Below are 15,571 nucleotides of genomic sequence, written 5' to 3' on the forward strand. Positions count from 1 at the left end.
TAGCTCTGAATACTGATGGAAGATGTAAGTTCAGAGAAACTTGTTTTACATCATTGAATGTGTTTTTTCACATGATCTACTGTCTGTTTCTGGTGGTTTGTCCACCTGTAATGAAGGAATAATTCATACACACTAAGCTGCAGCATTCAACTTTCATCAGGCAGAAATGGTGATTTCCAGGGGTATAATTATGTAAAATGGGGTATATTTTTGGAAGCTCAGACTTAGAGGAAGATTTTCAGCAAAGAAATATACTGAACCACACTAATAATAGGTATTTTGCTACCTAAGCATTATGAGGAAGAGACATCCTGTTTCATAAAAGAATCATGATTTTAAAATAAGTGGCAGATCAATGAATCAGCTGTAAAAAAGATTCTGCATGACCACGTCAAATGTTAGAAGCAAACACACACTGGACAGTTGTACAAGTGCGTGCACAGACACCCACACGCCAACACACTTAGATCAAAATCAAAATGTGAGTTCCATCATCTAATATTAACATAGTTTACATCTCTCCTATGAGCTTCCTGCCAAATTTGTGAGGACTTTATTATTAAAGATCTTTAAAACCCAATGGAATACAATCTAGAAAGTAAGTAAACTAGCTCCTTCTGGTTTCTAGTTCTGCTACTGAATTTCTGTGCAATCCTATTTATATGTGCTTTAGATGAAACAGTAGGGCATCTGTCTCCTGTAGGAGAAAATAAAACCAAAGAATTGGCTCAAGATGCAAGTCATTATACAAATCCGCATACATAATCCCTATGTTCCTAGAAGACTTTTCATACTAACTTTTACTTTGGTAAAGGTATTCAATCAATATTTTCGCTGAGTTAGGTTCTATTATCTCCAAACTTTGTGCCTCACTCTTGCGGTTAGTCTCAATTGATTTCTAAAGAACAGAAAAGGAAAGGCACACATTTTAAAATTCTATCAAAATAAAGTAAAAGATCAGATTCTTTTTGGTAGCCCAATCTGGTTCAGAAGGAACCAAAGATATGCATCTCTTCTAATCATTTGAGTGATAGATGGGAAGCTTAAAAAATAAAATAAAAAAAAAACTTTGTCCAAAGTCATTGAGACAGTTTCCTAGTCTAACAAGTAGATTAGGTTCTTTAAGAAATCTGCAGAACTATAAAAGTCGAGAAGATTTCTTCAAATGAAACATGAAAGTGTTAAAAATTTAGTAGTCTATTAGGGCATGTTTGAGTGATAAGTACTTTCCCCTCTATCTCTGTCCCCTCCAATGCTGAGCACCCAACTCTGTCTAGAGTTTCTCTATTTTAATATCCTTGTTCCTTTCAAACTGCTCATGCAGTAACAAATTTCTCAAGTCTATTTGTATTACCTTGTTAGCGCTGCAGGCACAAGATTTTGAAATTATACAGCAAGTCAAAAGAAAATCAGTTTAAAAGCTTTGATTATTGGGCTCTAATTATCAGAGTTAACGTGATACTATAAGAAAACGGTGCTTCTAAGTGATATTGTCAAGTTCTAACAAAACTGATCCTGTATTTAGCATTTCTAGTTTTTTTCTCTTTCTGTTGAGTTTAGTTTTGTTGTGCTATTCCAAATACTGCCATATGTTAAATAAGTTAAGGGAAAAAGTAAAGTGAAACAAATAGGAATTGTGAAAATAGAGAAGCCTTGCTAAAATAGAGTTGGGTGGCTGGAATGACGAGCTCTCACACAGTATCATTCAATGTCAATTACAGGAAGAATTGTCAAATACAGACCCCAACAGAAGAATCATCAACAGAAAAGAATAATCAATTATGGGCCCCAGCAGGAAAACAATGTTCACTGCATCTCCTACAAGAAATTGACTATCCGAGCAACTCAGGCAACGAGAAACTGTCATCACCCTGAATGATCACTTTTCTCCAATGGACTGCCATTCTTTCAAAACAACCCCTTCCAATTTCCTCCTTTTATTCTATGAAATAGCGTACCTCTCCTTTGTTTGTTGGACCTGCCTATCGTTTTTGCCATGACTTGCTGGTCTCAAACTGCAATTCTCTGCTATCCCCCCCAAAATTCATTTTTGCTGGTAAAATAACTGACTTTCATTTTCAAGGTCAACAATATAAAGTTCAAGAATTTTAAAGACTATGTTACTAAACCTTGTAATTTTTTAAAAATTGAAGCATAGCTGATTTACAATATTATATTAACTTCAGGTGTATAACACTGATTCAAATTTTTATAGATTATACTCCGTTTAAAGTTACTATAAAACATTGGCTATATTCCCAGTTCTGTACAATATATTCTTGTAGCTTAAAGTAGTTTGTGTAAACTATGTTTTTTATTTCACAAATTATGGAGAAAAGAGCTGCAATGTACAAACAAAATAACAATGAAATAACAAAAAAGCTTAAATGTATATCTCATTTACACTATGATCCCTCCTGAAAGAAAACCTTTGAACACACTATGCCAGGAATATGCTTTCTATCCTTGTCACCTTGTTAACTCCTCCTTGTTACGCTCAGATCTCTTCGTAAGTATCACCTCCTTAGAGAAATCTTCTCAACCTCACTAAGTCAAGTAACTGGTAATATTTTTAAAACAAAATAAGATCACTTATCACTTATGAAATGTTATATTTACTTATGGTTCACAGTAAAGGAAGCCTTCGCTTAGGATCATACACAACAGGCTGGGCAACACCAGTTATAGCCAATAATGAGACTGAGATTCTGTTTACAAATGGTCACTCCTTCTGCACCTCCAATAATCCTCCTCTACCCTGATTCACAAGAGACTGACAACCAAATATTTCTCTTTCAGGTCAAACCGTGGAGGCTTCTTTTCTTAGAAACAGTATAAAAAGTACTTTCTGATTCTCTAGCTTTTAATACAAACATTGACATCCTAATATAAAGTGTTTAGAGTCCTCCAGCTTAAAGTACTCATCTCTCTTATTCTTGGTTAAGTGAGACAGAGACAAGTCCCACCTAAGAGCATAAGTGTGTAAGTTTGCTTTTCTTTGGTTTATTCTTAAATATAAGCAGAGATCCAAGAATCACCATACATTTGAGGACAGCCTTCAAGACAAAATAAACAGTAAGTTAAACAGGGGAGAAATGACCATTAAGGAGGCTCAGATTATTCAAGAAAAATAAAAAAAATAAAAATAAACTTAATCTATGTAAAACTCTCAATACTAAATAAAATAATTTATGAAGACAGTATATCCATAATACAATAATTAGATGCTACGGGGAAAAATGAAAGCATTTAAATAACAAGTAAAATCATTTCAATAAAATAATTAGAAAATAAAATCAAGGATAAGAGGCAGAACTTTGGAGAGAAACACTACGAGATATACAGCATCAATAGAGAAAATCCAACATTCAACTAATCAGTTTCAGAAAGACAGATGACAGGAAAGTGATGGAAATTTCAAAGACAGAATTCTCAGAGTTGGAGAGCACATCATATTTTTCCTCAGTTCCTGTTAGAGCTACTAATTGGTCTCTTTGCTTTTATCCTTGCCTCTTAGATTTTTTTCTTTTTCTCAACACAGGAATGATCCTTTTTAAAATGTACTACAAAGCAGTAAACATCATCACTCAAAACTCAAAAATGCCTCTATTACATTCAGAGAAAAAGCCAAAGTTCTCATATGATCTGACTTACACTCCCCATCACATCTCTGATCTTATCTCATACAGCTCACCGAGGCTCAATGATCAGACCTACTCTCCAGCTCAGGTTTTCTCTCATTGTGCCTTCTGGCTCAAACTCTTTTTTTCCTGGGTACCTGCATGTTAAACTTCCCCATCTCCTCCAACTTGTGCTCAAATTAGGCCTATTCTGGTCACAATATTTCAAACTATAACCCCAATCCAGAAATACTGGCCTTTCTCACTCTTCTCTATGTTTTCATTTCCCCATACCTTTCTAAAATACAATCAACTTGCTCATTTATTGCATCCACTTTTTATTGTCTCTCTATTCAATGGGATATAAGCTCCATTAAGTCAGGAACCTTTGTAGTTTTTACACACTATTGTATTTCAAGAGCCTGCAATAGTGCCTGGCGTATAGAAGATGTAATGCAACTATTTATTGACTGAATAAACAAATGAATGAAGAATTTCTCCATTGAGTGGCACAAGACCTGAAATAATGACATTGTAAAAAAGAAACTACTATTTGATAAGCAATACATAGAGCCTGAATAATATAGATAATACTGTTTTTAAAATATATAGAATCAGCCAATAGGCACCACAAGAATGGTATAATTATGATATTGCAAAGTAACATTGCAAAGTACAAATCAAGGTACACTCCTAAAATCTGGTAAGGAAGCAGGGTAGCAGGATAGACAGAAAAAAGGATGAGATAGCTACTACACCCTTGACATACAAATTGGGAGTCCAGATAAATCCTGTTCTCACCATGGAAAGCTGATGGCTGTTTAACAAAATAGTTATCAGAGTATGATTTCTAAAGTTGGAGATGTCCAATGACATGACTGAAAAAAAATACTGCTGGTATAAATTTATAGGAAGTCAAACAATGATCTCAGTTGATAAATTATAAAATAACAGTACAGTTATTTAGTGAAACCTAAATAAGTGAAAAAAGAGCAAAATATAAAAGTAGCTAAAAGTAGAATTTAGACGAAGAGGGAAGGTGTGTGTTGTGGAGGAAACTTTTCAAAAAAATATGTTCTTATATAGTATCAGACTTTTTTGAGTGAGCAATACATCTTTGATAAAATTTTAAAAAATATTTGAAAAGAAATGAAAAACAGCCTGGAGATTGCATATTAATAATTACTAACCAGTAGACATTCTTTTCATTTTGTAAGTGAAAAATGAATTTCAGTATGTACAGTTATTCTTCAGATGAAAATACAAGAAGTCATGACTAAACAAAAAAGGGAAATAAGAATGAAATTAAAATGAGAACCCTACTACTAACCATACACCTCGATACCAAGATTCCAAGGCCAGAGCAATAGTTTCAGATAATAATACTGTATGTTTTCCCATGATCCAGAGATTCAAGTCATAGTCTCTTTAAGGTGGAACAATGAAAGAATTGTTAAAAACCAGAATCTGACATTCATTCATTTGTAAAATCCACTCACTTATTCATTCATATATCACATATATACTATGCACCTGTTAATTTCTAGGCACTGTGTAACATTTTATGAGAGAAAACTCATACATTTTCTCATTCCTAAATGTTATTATCTCATTTCCAAGCATTATTTTGTTATGACCTAAAGCCACATCTCAGAAATTTGATAAGCAATAGCTACCACATGCAATCATTATCTAATAAAATATCAACATATATTAATAATATATTAATTTTGCATATCAAGTGATAGTTAATAAAGTATATTCAATACAATAATTATTTTGATTCATCACAGCACAGTGTAGCAAGTGGTTTTTTATTGCTCATTTAAAAAGGAGGAAGTAAGCTCAGAGAAGACAAGGGATATGCCTAAGGTCACATATTTAGAAGAGGCAAGACAAATACCCAAATTCATCACATTTTCCACAACACTTCACCTATGTTTGCATCTTTCTAATGCTTCGTTTGGACATGTTTGTGTCACCTTCTGGTTATTCTGAAGACAAATCAAGGGCTTCTTTCTGGAAGTTACACTGACTCAGTTCAGGCAGGAGTAACTGCTTCTTTATATGGATTCTAAACTGTGTATGCATGGATGTGTGTGTGTGTATACAATAGCATTTATCCTATTGTTCAAATGCGCGTGCATATTTTTTGGACGAAGATTGCCATGTAATAACTGCTAGCTTGCATGTTGCCTCAAAGAGCTGTGTTTTATGCAGGCTTAGAATAAACTAATTTTAACTTTTGATCCTGATTAAAAGCTTAAAGGCTGGATTTTATATAACCTCGGATGTAAACAGATGACATTTTTTCCCTCTACCTCTGTATGTCACATGGAGACATGTATTGGGAATCACAACATTGCATGATCTCTTTGCTTCTACCTGTTTCTCTGCATTATGTGGAGGAAGACTGGGGGCTGACTCTGGAGTCAAACGAGGTGGATTCAAATCCCATCTTAGCATTCACCAGCTGTGAGGCCTAGGGTTGGTAATACATTCTCTCTATGCCTTGGTATCTTTCATCTGTAAGATAATAACAGTGTATACCTCATAGGGTTGTTTAGAAGGGTAAATGAGTTGATGAAATAATTTAGAGCAGTGCCTGAGACACATCGCCACTTAATAATTATTAGCTGTTTTATCTTCCTCACAGGTGAACTGGATAATCAAATTAGATGGTGCCTGTGAAAATAATTTGAAAGTCCTCTTGGTATTTCTCTAAATCATGTATTTATGGTGGACTACAAGTGGAAATCCCCAAGTTTAAAAGAAGTGTTAAATGACTCACTATTAACCTTTAGCACTACATGAAAATAAGTAAATACTATCTAATGCGGACCAGTTGATGTGAGGTTCCCAGAGCACTGCCTCTCAATTTGGTTATATCATCAGTCTCTTATTCACTCTACAGTAGAATTCTGAGAAAGGAAAACAAAAAGAAGCATGTGCTGCTGCCCTTCTGGGGCTCCTGCATTCCCGGCGACACCCTGTCCGGTCCGATTCTTCCCCATTGTCACCTAACTGCAGCAGCACTGGTAGCACAGTGCTCAGTGAGGGGAAAAGAACATATTTGCTTACGTCATTTGAAAAGCTAGCTTCTACTCCTGAACTTCATCTGCATAATCTCAATGAACATTATTTTGACCAATTACTAGCTTTACATTATTTTTAAAACTATAATTTATACACTGTGAGGATTCCAGAGAACTCTTTAATAGCCACTTACTTTCAATTTCTGTGGTCTACACGTTATTCACTTGCATGAGAAGAGATCTGTATTACCTAATTAAATCTCATGAAAGGAAAACAGATACTGCCCACGAGGAAGACCCTGAGCCTTGGCTTAAGAATACAAAATGTATTGGGTGCCTGCAAATCAGAAAGTGTTGGGCTTTCCCTGAACATTCAATTATATTTTAAAATCAACTATATTATTTTAAATCATTCTTTTAGTTAAACATCTTAGAGTCAGACTTGTGCCCCACTCTCGACCAGCGTTTCAGATTTTCATTTTTATGTTTGAGTTTCAGTGCAATTTACAACCAAATCCTTTTTCTTCTTTTGCCTTGTATATTTCATTTCTCTCCAATTTTGTTCACTTTTGGTGTTTTATATACTTTTAATCTAAATTAAATGTATTTCAAAACAAGCAGGGAGGATAATTAGATAGATGGACACTGAGTGCATTTTGGAGGAATCCATATAGCAGAAAAGGGTACAGGTAGAGAAGGAAAGGGACATTCCAGGGAAACTGAACAGTATGTACACAGACATGCAGTCCTCAAAAGGACCTTTCCCCTTCACCTCCATCCTCCTTTGGGTGGTATCTTGGGAGCCCAAGAATTTAGAATAATCCAGGAGCAAAGCAAAAGCTTACAGCCCTATGTAAGAAGCACAGAATTAAAAACAAAGTAATACAAAAGATTGGGAGGAAATAGGTCAGTGTCCCACACAGGAGAGAGAAAGAATAGTAGCAACAGAAGAATAGCCAGTATTCTCCACCCCACCCTTTGTAATATTAATATTAGCTTCTCAGTAGAAGGTTTTGACTCACACAGATCTTTTTAGATGAAGTATTTGGGGATGAGTTTTCATTACACATACTTCTTTATCTGTTGATGTTTCTACTGCCAGTATTTGAGGTTAGCAAGCATATTATCACTTGCCTTATATTCCCAAAGTCTAGCATAGGGCCTGGCTCACAGAACTCTATAAATAATGATGTGGTAGGCGCTAGGGATGGGGTAGAGATGAAGATTGGGCAAGACTGCCTATTGTGCATATTAATTGATGATTTTTAAAAACTGAAAACAGAATTTTTCTTAGGAGAAATCAAAATTTACCTGGTATCCAAATGAATGCAACAAAAAATTATACACTTTTCTATAGTCTTTGATTTTACATACACCTATGCATTCATTTCCCACATACTCACCCCGCCTTTCACACACACACATATTCATAACCTAGAAACTTGTGAAAAATAGTTTCAAATGGTTTAAATGGATAAACATTACAGAGTGAAAAAAAAATCTCTCACCCCTGCCTGATCCCCAGTCCTCTAGAAAAAGATGTTTTGTAGATCTACAAGCACGTAAGTGTATATTTTGTATTAATACACACGGGTGTCAGCATTGCACACAAAAAGCTGTATACATTATTTTCTCTAGGTGATAGTGACTAACATTAAGCATGCATTTTAAGCTGATATTTTTCAAACAGTTCATGGCAGAATAAACTGGGAAGCTAAAAATAGTCTCAATCACTACACCCTGACATTCAGACTCAGGAAGCCTATAAAAGAGGCAAAAATTATGTATGCTTAAAAAGCTCCCCAGATATTTCTGATCACAGCTTGAGAACAACTATTCTAACTCCTGGGTTTACTTTTGTTAAAACTATGCACACATACATAGCTGAATTCATCTAGGAGTTTAAAAAAGAGAATTACTTGTCTGGGTTTATATTACAGAGATCTCTCATAGACATGCATAGAATTTATACAGTAGTTCCAAATTTTAAAATGATTCAGATATGAATTATAAAAGAAAAATTATGTATCTTTATAGAAAAATGTTGCTTAATAAGCTCACTTTTCTAGAATAGTATACCCTTTTGGGTCAGGATAGTTCAGAATTAAATCTGGTTAAAAGAATAAACACTGGTTAATGTAAACAACACTCAGATTAACTCTACTCTCTCTCTTGCAATCCCAGATTTTATACTGCTAAGTGTAATCTGACAGGTCCCTTCAGTAGGTTTATGAGGTGAGATTATTGCCAAAGCTCCTCACAGGAATCACAATTCGATACGTTTTGTCTTCTGTTTGCCTACTGAACAAATAAATACCTAATACATATAATGAATCCTCACTTTAAACCTAAATCTTAAACCTAGCTTTAATAGTACTGGGGATGAAAGAGGATAAAATTTATTCAAAGACCCTAATCATTGCACACCAGCTAGAAATTCAAAGTAAATAAAACATGATGAAATGATAGATTCACATTGCAAATTGGATTACACTCTATCAAGTGAAGTCGTTTGTGGTAGAGCATCCTGCCTCCTCCCTAGGTTCATTCCCCATTTGAAATGAACAAGACAGCAGTGCAGGAAACACCTTTGTTATCATCAGCCTCCCTTGTGTTGTTACTGCTGTTAGAAAAGCAATTTCTCCGGTTTTCAGCTGGGCTTGGAGAACACAGAAGCCTTTCTTTTACACCAACCACTTGCATAGTTGCTTTTCAAATAACATCTGTGTCTGTAATGCAACTCCAAGGGAATACAAAGTGAATGCACAACACGTGAAGAGATTATGAGACTGAGTCTGAGCCATTAATGCCGCCTTAAGTCCATATGTGACATATAAAACATGGTATGCAACATATTGTGTGTATTTGAACTATTTGCTTATTAAGAGTGAATTCTAAGCCAATTGGTAGTTTCCTTTTACTTGAAGGTCTTCCTTCAAGTGATGGCAAGGAACTGAATGGTACGTATTACTGTGGCAGAGTCACGGGTTAAGGATGAGTGTGATGAGGAGCATTTTCTTTAAACTTGCTCATGTTTGTGACGGCCGTTCCTTTGTGGCTGCATTACCCCAGCCTACAGTTGCATCCCACCAGCGTAACTGCCAGAATCAGATCTGAAGCTGCCTAACCGAGAAAACACTTTGAGCACTTAAATAGCCTCCTATCATTAAGATATACATTTGAGAGAAGGCTTTTCCAGACCTCTTACTTGAAAATTGTGGCTACGACCTGCTTAGTAAACTTTAGAGGATTCTAAGGAGGACTGAATGAAAGTGACAGATGAGAGAGAGCTTTATAAATTACGGGACACTTAGAAAAATGCAAGTCATCAATATTGTTAGAAGACCCACCCATTAGGGAGGGAGAACAGAAGATGAACTGGTTCCTCTGCACGTTCTTCCTCTCAACTTTTGACATCATCCACCTAGTTACTACATGTAGATTCTAAGGATTATCTTCACCCTTTTTACTTGTATTCAATCAGCAATTAAGTTTTGTCAATTTCTTCATGTAAATATTTCTTGAATCTGCTCTCTGGTATTTCTCTATTGCCACCCTGATCCAGATTCTTATAAAACAGTCTTCAGCTGGCATCCCTAATTCTATTTGTATATCCCTCAAATTGATTCTCTAAATAGCTAAAAGAAGGTATGGTCAAAATGAATCTCAGTTACGGTTAGTTCCGCTTCAGATGCATCCAAGTTTCCTGTTCACATTCATAGTTCTCAGTATGACTAATAATGCCCTCTACAGCAAGACCATTTCCTGTTCTCAAGCTCCTTTTCCACACTCTCTGCCTTCCATTTTCCCTTGGGCAATGCTAAGTTACCTACTATTTCTTCCTGAAAACTCAGTCAAGGCAATATATCATACAGGAATTTTTTTTGATGCGACCCTCTCCCCACCCGTAACATGCCCAAGGGCCTCTATAAAACCCAGTATCTATCTGTATCCCTGCACTTTCTACATATTTATCTTATCTTGTTGATTTTTGGTTGATTTATGTGTCTGCCTCTTCTAGATGGGGAACTCCTTAAAAGGCAAGGTTTGTGTATATTATATTTAGGTCCCTACAATGCAGGCATGTCATGAACCTCAACAAATGCTTATTTGTAAGTGTGAGTGAAGAAAGCTGTAGCAAAAAGTATGATATGGACATTATTATATAAATATAAAGAAAGAGGTGGCACAAAAACAGTAGAAGTAATGTCACTTGTAAGAAGGAGGCAAAAAACGAAAGCAGCAAAACTAAAGAGAAATAATTATTGATGAGATACTGCTAAGGAGAGCCATATGAAAGATGCAAATGTTGAGAGGAGAAATAAGAGAAGGGCAGAAAAATAAGATGAATGAGGACAGGGCTATTAGAGGACAAGACAGGAGGAGCAGGCTGTAGAAAAAAAGGACTAACTGACAAGTGTAATTTGATTATGCTGAGCCCAGAGAAACAGAAGAAAAGAAACCAGAGGTGTGTTGATAAGTAATCACCTTGGAAAGAAGCAAACATACAGTAGCCACCTGGGTAGTAGAAAAAGAAAAGAGCCCAGAATAATTACAGAGAAATGATTTAATGACAACATGAAGAAAAGAATATTTAAGGCAAACAAACACAGAAAAGAAAGTAAGAAATTATGACATGGAAATATATTAGAGACTGTCTTGCAGATATGCAACCACTTGTCTGTTAGAATACGGAATTTGTTTAAAAATAAAGAGTAACTTTAATGTATCTCTCATTATTAAAAATAAGGGACAAATATTGAATTTGTCAACAAGTTCCACTGACAATGCAGTCATTAAGGGAGTACTATAAAGCTACCCAGTTCTTCTCTTAGGTTAATTTTTCCATATAGTTGTATTAAATGAGTTTTGCTCTCATCAAGCGCAATTGAGATTCAGTATCTGCCCGAGCTATAACAAATGAGCCAGATTTGAAATACAAAATGTTTTTCTTTTACACTGTAAAAGACTACCAGTCCCCACTGGCATCTTAGACTTGCTTCATTATACAGGGAGAAAATTGGAGGAAAAGAACCATGGGCAGATGTCCTGAAAGCCGTCAGAGCAGGTGACATTTATGTGATGTGACTCACCTTGACATCTCTTGGTATTCCGTTATGAATCTGAGAGATTGTTTTCACTTGTGGGCTGCAATTGCCTCAGGTACCCTGGTACTAGCCATGTTCTTCAGCAGGGGTCAGCTCGATACTCATTGTTAAACACCAGTCTAACACACGGTGGCCAGCTGGCAAATTGACAGTCCCGCAATGCTTGAATGTGCCCTTTCTAATCTAACATTTTGTAGGAGGCAGACCGCAAGGGATATCATTATGTTAGTTACGGTGTGCTTAAAAATGTAATAGGACTACATGCTTTTAATGCACAGTTTCATTGTTTTATAATCACATTCTTTATCCAGAAAAATTAAGAGTATACCAAATCAAATTTTATAGCTATTTTAAACACCCTTCAATCATCGTCTAGTTGGGAATTTATCAGAAAAGCCTACCTGAGGAATTTTATCTCATTTCTGGCAATGCAGAATATAATTCCTCTCGCTACTTACTTCATCCTTTGGCTCTCTTTTAATATTATTTAACCAAGAAATAGTATCCATGATGATTGATCCATGCCCTATTATAGCCAAAATATTTCAACCTGTCTCTGCCATCAGCAGTTGACTATTAAACTCTCTCATTTCCCCACCATGCACTATGTCAGTGCATCCCATGTTTGCTTTCCTCATTATAATGACCGAGAAAAAAAAAAATCTGAAGTTGACAGAGTGTAAGTGATGTGTCCACACCACAAAGAGCATTTAGTAACCAACTCAGGATTCAAATCTGGTGTGTTGGATTCCAAAGCCAGTATTTATCATTAAACACCAGACAAATGGTAACCTCTTGGCATTTTCTACTGTGTACAGTATTTTCATAAGCACCAGGCAAAATTCAATGAGATAAATAATCTACTGGGGGAAAAAAAGCCTGGAAGTCTTATACACTTAGAATTTTGTTGACACTGTGTATTTTAAATAAGCGGATATTAGAAAGCTTCCTGTGTATTCTAAGCCTAAAGAAACATTTCAAAAACCAAACTACTCCACAATGGGAAGAAACGCCTGCCACTTCAAATATGCGCTCATGACACAGTCCTAGGCTTCATCTACCTAAATCCTAAACTGTTGTGGCTGCCTTTGCTTTCTGCTCAAATAATGTACATTTGAAAATCTGCTGTAGCACTGCAACCCCTACTCTTAAGTCGCCCTCAAAGAGCAGAGCACAAGGTAAAAGATATTAAACAACATTACTAATTGTTGTAACATTAAAATATTCTGTATAGATTATATTATTTATTTATCTTTGGTATTTCTAGTGACATCTTTACTAAACTTCCTTCCAGCTTCTGCTTAAAAATAAAATGAAAAAGTGTTCATTGCTTGAACTCTGTTGCTATTATGTATTTCTATCCCAGGACAGGTGCGAGAGTCTTGTGGTACAGATTCAAAGTCAATTTTTCGTATCTTTTTCGTTACACTGAAGAACTACTGAAAATACAAGTATATTTTCTTCCAGAATACTGATGTCTAATCTGAAGAAAAAAACTGAGGGGAATATAGCTCTTTGTTTTTTGTTGTTTGTTTGTTTTTTTCCAGAGATATGACTGGTTAGGTCTGCAAGGGATTTCATGGAACACCTATAAAGGATTCCCATTTCTGGGCTCATGAAGATGGTACTTCACCACATTTCTATAAGAGAAATAGACAATGTACAAGAACCTGTTAATAATTTATGAAAGAAAAGCAGGCTAATGAGTATTCAATATTATAATATTTTAAATTTTTAAATAGATTTTAATACCCAGGCTATTTTTTTTCATCTTTTTTCAAATAGCCCCTCAAGAAGCTCACTGACTCTTAGATATTTATCAATTGTCTCTTGAGAATTACTTCCAAAAAGACTTTCACTTTTCAAAGGGAAAAATAATATATTTCCTGAGGAAAACTCAGAGTACAGTCCTCCCTTCAGAACATTTAATTTCCAAGAATATTTAATTTAAAACTCTGGATGTTTTGGCCTCCACAGTAATGGAATTATTATATTCTTTCGGGTCTTTTTTTTTTGCCTTTTGTTGTTATTGCAGACAGACAAAAATATTTAATCCACTAAAAAAAATTCATGAATTAGCATTTGTAAAATAAATCTTATGTTTATACAAAAATAGAGTCTAACAAAATAAACAAAAATGAGCAAAAGGAGGCAGCCTCACATTTTAAGTGTCATGATAATTACAATAATGATAATGAATATTTACATAGTTGCATGCAACTGACCAGTGCACCTGTTGGCAAGACAAAGCATAAAGGACATAGTTAATGAATCTGTGACAGCCAAGGTAAGGGCACTGTTGAGATCTATTCTTACCCACAATTAGAGAGTATGGTCACAAAACATAAGGATCAAAGATGGCCTCCAAGGTGGATAATTACTCCAAGTGAAGGATGGGACAGGTAGAGGAAATTATGTGTAATCAAGGTAGAGTGTTCAGTAAAACCCAAAGACTTAAAGAAAGTAAGGAAGAAGCTTATCTAGAGAGAGGATCCTGCTGCCCCAAATAAAAAAATGACTTAAGCAACTACAAATCAGAGTAGGAAGAATTTAATATCTCTTTGAGGCTCCCTAACATCTCCTGGTACAAACACACCTGATTATAAGGAAATAATAGATGAAATTCACAATCTGAAGCCCAAGCAAAGGACCAAAGGAGCCAGTAGTTGGATTGAAGCAGGGTTGATATTTTGTATGTCATGTGCTCACGAGAGACAAAAAAGATCAAGAGAGTGGTTGTTACCACATAGGCCAAGTGGTCCAAGCTGTATAAGAAAAGAAAGGAAGACTGAAACGACTTAAAGGGGGGGGGGGGGGACAAAAGGATCTGAGGCAAGAGAACATGATGAGGTTGAGGATAAGGCATTAAAACTTTTTAGAAGTGAGAGAGTTAGACATAGAAGTTGGAATTTAAGGTATCAAATGTGCAAAAAATAGCCTATTTATAGACTATGCTCATCACAGTACTGTAGAAGGGAAAATCAGTTTCAGACTGCACTAATTAAGGGTTCTTGAAGCACAGTAGGAGTAAGACTAAGAAAATTAGTTATATTTACAAAGCTTCATCTATTGGAATAGACCACAGATTTTCCTATTCCTTTTCCCAATTACCTTTAAACTCATTACACTATTGGTTTAGGATATAGATGATCACAGACTGCTTTTATTTCTATTAAAATAAAGATTTTATTTTTAAATATAAAATTAATTCAATATTGTTTATATAATTATCCATCACCATCTCAAATAAATGATTATCAGTTAAATTTCTGACAGAATGAATATACAAATGGACAATGACCAGACTAAATATGAAAATAGAGCTTTGACCCACAACAGCAGCCAGCCTACTTCTACTTGTCCCTGCTTTAAATTCAGTAACAATCAGAGAAAGCAAAACGTGCTGGCCAAACCAATTATCTAAGATGACCTGCTTCTAGTTACCCAACCTGCATCTTCCCTGTGTCAGCAATCTCCAATCAGAGATACCCAAAGCCTTTTCTTTTTTTCTGTTTTAAAGCTTTCCCTCTTCCCTGACTGCCTCTGTGTCTCTGCCAAAAGCAAAGTGATGATGGCTGACTTCTTGGCTATAGTGAGCTCTGAATAAATAGTCTTTGGTTCTTCTCATTTGGGTGGTTTTTGTTTATTTCAACATTTCTAATAGTTCAGTCCCCAATGCTCTAAGATAATACATAATTGAATTCTATCCCCCTGACATCTCTGCAGATTCACATAATACAGAATTGCTTTGCCACTTGGAAATAGGCATAGTCATTTCACCAAATTCTCTAAGAAATTCACTACAGCC

General features: G+C 35.4%; 1 protein-coding gene across 7 annotated transcripts in view; it reads right to left on the reverse strand.

Moving 5' to 3' along the window:
* The window catches only part of CTNNA3 (catenin alpha 3), a 1,348,033-nt gene that overhangs the window by 94,970 nt on the left and 1,237,492 nt on the right, over positions 1–15,571 (reverse strand). The gene's annotated exons all lie outside the window — the stretch shown is intronic.

Source organism: Camelus ferus, chromosome 11 (genome assembly GCF_009834535.1).
Source record: "Camelus ferus isolate YT-003-E chromosome 11, BCGSAC_Cfer_1.0, whole genome shotgun sequence".
NCBI classification, from domain to species: domain Eukaryota; kingdom Metazoa; phylum Chordata; class Mammalia; order Artiodactyla; family Camelidae; genus Camelus; species Camelus ferus.